Here is a 6217-nt window from a genome sequence, read left to right on the forward strand (position 1 = left end):
AGAGGGGAGAGAGAAAGTCAGAAATGGCTGGGGAATGAGAGGGAATGTATTTAAAAAAAAGAAAAAAGAAAAACTGACGGTTTTGCTACAAAAGCTGCATCAGCCTCACTGAGACACACATTCCATGTTGTTCTCTTCTTCTTGGCATTACATATCTCCTTTCCTTTGCTGCCCAGAGCTCAGCTTCAAAAACAGCAATTGAAAAGACACTGGATAATATTGAAACTGGCATGGAGGTTATAACTAGGGTTACCATATGTCCAGGTTTTCCTGGACATGTCATCTTGTTTGGTGTTCTGTCCTCGTTCCAGGCAAATGTTCAGGTTTTTGCTCTGTCTCTGCTTTTTCCCAGCACTTCCAGCTTGGATGCTTGGGTCTAGGTGCAGTGGGTGCTGGGGATCACATGCTCTGTGTGCAGGCCCTGCAGCTGCAGGCAGGTAAGAGAGAGAGACAGAGAGTGAGTGAGCTGCATGGGCAGCAGGGCTGGTAGAGGGCAGGGGGCTGCAGGCTGGGAGTGAGGGGTATCAGTAGGAACAGAGGAATTGCAGGTTGGGAGTGAGGGGCATCAGCATGGTCTGGGGGGTGTGGTATAGTTGGTCAGAAGTGAGAGGCAGAAGCAGAGGTAGGGGCCTGTGGCTTAGGAGTAAGGGGCAGAGGCAGGGCATGGGCATATCATTGTCCCCCCACAATCATATACCCCTTCTCCTCCTCCTCCCCCCCACAGGTGTCCTCTTTTTTGAATCTGGAAATATGGTAACCCTAGTTATAACTCTCTTTTAGGAAGTTGGAAAGATGCTCATTCAAACCCTCCCCCTGGGGAGGAAGGTCCTGTGTAAGAAGTTCTCAGTCTCAGACCCAGCTTCACGTAGTCAGCGAGTAAGAGTCTGCCTCCTTGGAAGGCTGACAGCACCTGCAACTGGGAATTAGGGCAGAATCACAAAGAGGATTAAAGTCTCTAGAAGCAGGGTGGGAAAAGGAAGAACAGGGGAGGTGTGATATCAGGGGAAGCTCTGAGTATATGTAATGCCTTCCATATGTAATGGGTCTGTAGAAAGACAACAGCTTTTGGGTTTTGTTTGTTCATTTGCATATTTTCTTGTTCTGTAGTTTTCTTTTACTGTGAGGACAAGGTTACCTGAGTAGAATAAAAAGTCCATAAACCTGACTATGGAACTGAATGGCCTCAAGGGAGCAAAGTGAGTGACTTCCTTACAGCTAGGAACTGAGCAATCCTGCTTCCTAGGTGAGCTATTGGGGCTAAAACATAGGAAGACTCTCTTCCAGCCATTTGTTGTTTTTTGCCTGGCTATAATTTTGTGTGACTTACACATATACATTGGATGTATGTATATAGCTATGTATGTGCTTAGCTACTAAGCACACTTAGTATATGAATATATATATACACATACCCTGACATGTCTATGCTGCACAGGTAATGGAATCGCAAACTGCGCGTAAGTATAAAAAAACGGCACTTACACAGCTGGAAAATTGTCATTTGGGCATGCAAAGGGAAATAGAACAGCTTTTGATGCACAAATAATTGATGAAACTCTATGGACTATGTTATGCTGAATAGTGTTATTGGTCTCCTGCAGTCTTAAACTCCATGAATCCATGTACTGCACCAGGCCATGCAGAAAAGGGCAAGCAGCTGTCAGCAACCACAAATGTGGCCAGATTTTCAAAAGAGCTTTTCTGTTCATAAAAACTGCCTAATTTTAAAAGGTCTGTATCACAAAGTGTGATAACACAATAGTGAAGCTGTTTTGCAGCCTGAGCTTACATATCAGGCCCTGTCAAGATTTCAGAGGCATGACTACAAACATCATTTCAGACTTATGCCAAAGGCTGCCCCCAGTGAGTGGGTAATGGCCTATTTGGGTGGGGAAATAAAGGTGGTTGATAAGCTGATCTTATCACTCTCTTGTGTGCCATTGCCTCAGTTATGATAAGCCGCCTAGATTTTGGGCAGAACCTAGTATAGTAAGCATTAGGCTCAGTAAATGCAGGTATACATGAATGAGAAGAACTAAAACTTTTCTGTAGGGAAGTAGGAAACCCCTGCAGACTCTTTGTCCATCTCTTTAACTAACTGCTGCTACCTAACTGAGGGACAATCTCCCAATTCCAAACTATTCTAAATTAGGGACTCTTTAAATTAAAACTTCTACTGTTGCCCTGTGCGGTCAGGCCAACTCTCAGGATCTCAATATTGCACTGTTAGACAGGAGGGCGCATGTGCAAACATGCACACACATGCACACATGCGCACATGCACACACTCAAAAATCAATTAGGTGCATACACACACACACTAGGTGCATACACACGCTCTAGGTTCATGCACCCCCACCAGGTGTGCACACAGACACTACCAATTCAGGCACATACACATCCAAAATGACCAGCTTAGGCAAATGTACACCTATCACCAATTCAAGCACCTACACACTACACAGACCAAAAGCAATTAGACCAGAATCAATTACCTGTTACCCAATAGACATACACAAATCACTAATTTGTATATCATGCACACAGTGACATACATGTAGATCAGTTCACATACATACCACTCACGTACACATACACACAGGTGAGTTCCTAACTTGGGTATTGTGGTGTACATGTATGTGCTTGGTGTACTTGGGATACCTGGGGGAAGGTTAAGATAAGAGAGATAGTGAAAGTTGCTGGGATCAGGATTAGAACTGGTAGACTAGAGAAAGCTGTCTGAGAAGCTGAGGCTTGGGGTTACTGCTGGTGGAGACTGAGATGAAAGTTGCTGGTGCTGGGATTAGAACCAGCAGACTGGAGGGGAGTTGGGTTAGCTTAAGGTTAATTGGTGTAGTTGAACACAGAAAGCCAGCAGAGCAAAGCAGCAATACTGGGGAGAAGCCCAGAGGCTGGTGCTGGAGCAAGGAGGCTACGGGGAGCTGAGAGGTACACGGGGATAGGAAAACTGGGAGTGGGGCTGCGGGGGGAGGCTGGAGAACACAGGGAGAAAGAGAAGGCAGAGAGAGATAGGGATTGGGAAGAGGTGGCAAGAGGCAAAAAGTGGTGGGAGCAGGGCTAAGAGCCTGCAGAAAGCAACAAGGCTGAGAGCCGAGAGGGAGACAGACAGAGACCGGAATTTAAAATGGGGAAGGGACTGGGGCTCAGTAAAATACAATCCAACTTGGGGTTACAAATGATTGTGGTTTTATTGAACAGGGGAGATGGTGACACAATATTTTATTGGTTCCTTTGCACACACACACAGATAATGGCAGCAGGGGTTAAAGAGGCTTGGTGGAGGGGCTGAAGGCTGGGAGGAGAGAGATAGAGTCCAAATTGGAGGAGGAAATATGCAGGTGATATCTACCTATCCCTACCTAAATGTTAAAGCTTATCCTATATCTTAGTATACATAATGCTGAATTATCTATAGGGAATAGAGAGGGAGAGGAAGTCATAAAAAAATTGGGAAGGGAAGGGCATGCATCTCTCTCTCTCTCTATATATATATAGATACACTACCATAACCCCTGGATTTGGACTTAGTCCAGGCTTATGCAATTGAAGCACACCCCTTAGAAAGTTATAGATCTCCTTTTCCTAATACTATAATAGTCTTATCTCTGGCCCCAAAGAATGCACCTTAAGACCACATTTATACCACAGTCCCAGTGTTATGGAACATGCCTCATTCAACCAATTCTGCTTGTATGTGCCAAACTAAGAAATGAGGCGGGGAGTCTTTTGGGTTTATTTCCTCCCCTGCCACTAGTCCTTTTAAGTTCTCTGGCATGCTTGAGACTGGCAGGGGTGGTGAGGAGAGAGAAAGGGATAGGGATATGCTGGTAAGTACTGGGGACATCCTGCAGGCATACCCTACATTTTTCTTCACTTCATGATTGAACATTGCTTGTTTCTGTACCTTGAACTTCAACTGCAAATTCCATATTTGGGGCTAGAGGAAAGAATAAACAATCATTTCTCTAGCGGGTTGCTGCTTTTTTTTTTAAAGTTGCTTTTTAAAACTGCTCATAGGTTTGGAATGCTATAAGTCCTAGAAGATAGTTTAATGGGCACAATGCAGGTGAGATATTTGTAGATAAATAATTAATGCCATTGACCCTGCAATTTATGCCTTAGATCTGCCCACTACATTGTAAATTGATCCTGGTATAGATAAACAAATCACAACCATAGTCTGTGCTTCCATTTGTTAGTCTAGTGTCCAAGAATAAGAGGGTTTTTTTTCTTTTTTATGAAAGATGATAATTCCTGGATTCCACTGCAAAATCTCCATACCTCGCTGGGAGCTCTTTGGCGTAAAACTTAACTGCAGAGGTGGTGAGTGACATGCTGTCGTCCGAATGTGTCAGGCAACAAGTGCTGCCTGTTGGCAGCCTAAGTTTACATATCAGGCACCGTCAAGGTTTCAGAGTCTACTATGGCAACTGTCTCGTTTAGCTTTGTCTGTCTTTAGTGCTGAACTGCTTGCCACAGAGCTGTCACAGTAACTAATACAAGCAGCAAGCCTTCTCTGTTTTGCCGATGGGCAAGGCAAGAAAATATGTTGCTGACTTACACCATGCAGGCCATTCTCCCCTGCTGACTTTGCCGCACATCAAAAGATGCTTTAAAATAATTCCCTTTTGTATCCTTAGAAACATCGCAGTGGATGTGATAAAATAAAACACAAGTAAAATGGAATTAGCCAGCAACTGAGAGTGATGAGAACTGATTCTACATCAATTATTGCCTTGTGAATTTGGGATGATGGCAGTACTGTTTGATGCTATTCAGATTTTATTAGTGGCTTCATTGAAACCCCAATATTTTCAGGAGTTTGTATTAATTCATTCTAGCTACTTCATGGTATAAAAACTTAGCATAGGATCATCTGTGTATGGCTCTAGTTCTTTTCAGCATGGAGTAATTGAAACAAAAAAAGGCAACGTGAACGTGGAGAAGGCAGGTGTGAGATCAGGTTCTTGTCCCACATCTGTTTCTGAGGAAGCTCTGAGGTCTGTGAGAAAGGTCATGGTGTGAGCCAGCTGGTAAACTTGGTTCATTTTTTATCTCTGCTGCTGACTGTGTGTGTGACCTTGAGGAACTCACCTCTTCTCTGCATCCCATTCAACCCTTTCTGTTTTTAATGTAAGCTTCTAGATCCATAAGATCCAGAGTATTATGTGTTGTAAGAATGATCATTGCCATACTTGACTTTTAGGCAGCTGGTTCCTGAACTGGAATACTGAATCTGAGTGCAGTAGCCATTCTCTCTATACAATGCACAGGAGAACATAAGTTCCTCTAAATGAGGAGCTTCACACTGTGATATATACATCTCATTCTACTCAAGGCCTTATGTACAGAAAGGATCCCTCTATTTGGGATTCACAGTAGTGATACTTCTCATTACGACTGGAATCTCTGCTCTTTATTTCCCTGGTAGAGCAGGGAGTCACTCTTTTCTTGATAAAGAAAGAGGTACATGCGGAAGAGCTTCTGCTATCCCCTTTCGTACAGTAACTGTATGAAAGGGGACAGCAGTTGCTGGAGCAGTTGCTCAAGATGCAGGGGACCTAGGCCCTCCTCTACAACTTGGGATTCAAGCCCAGTTCACCCACCCTTGAGGAACATCTTATCTACCAGGCTCTAAGCTGTTCTGTGGTGGGAAGTGGGAATTCCCAACCCCTCCAGTGGGAGCTGTTCCACTATGCAGAAAAAAAGATTCCACCGGGCTGGGAAAAGAAAGCAAAAGTGAGAGTGACTCTAGAGATTAGGATACTGTACTCACCTGGGAGAACTGAAACACTCAGACAGGAACAGCACTGGATATAGGAAGGACCCTGCATCCTTCCTATAGTACCTGGAGGCTCCAGGTACTATTGTAGTGTGAATCAGAATAGTTTGGTCTTAGTCACAAAAATCCTGTGGTTCCTTGAACAAAATACTCAGGGTACATGCAGCTGTTACATTTAGATTGGCCTAACTAAGGTTAGGTCAATCTAAATGTTCATCTGTGAAGGCATTCAGGAGGATTTAAAATGCCCCCCAAATGGTGAGCCCAACCTAAGTTAGCTTACCTGAGGAGCTGAACTAACTTAGATTAGGAATAAGTTAACCTGATCTATTGAATACCTATACAGTGCAGCCCTGGGGTTGGGATGGCCCAGCCACTTACCCCAATCCTGGGGCTGTGCTCTTCCTTTCCCCC

Source organism: Gavialis gangeticus, unplaced genomic scaffold (genome assembly GCF_001723915.1).
Source record: "Gavialis gangeticus isolate Ggan-Ray unplaced genomic scaffold, GavGan_comp1, whole genome shotgun sequence".
Classification (NCBI taxonomy): Eukaryota; Metazoa; Chordata; order Crocodylia; family Gavialidae; genus Gavialis; species Gavialis gangeticus.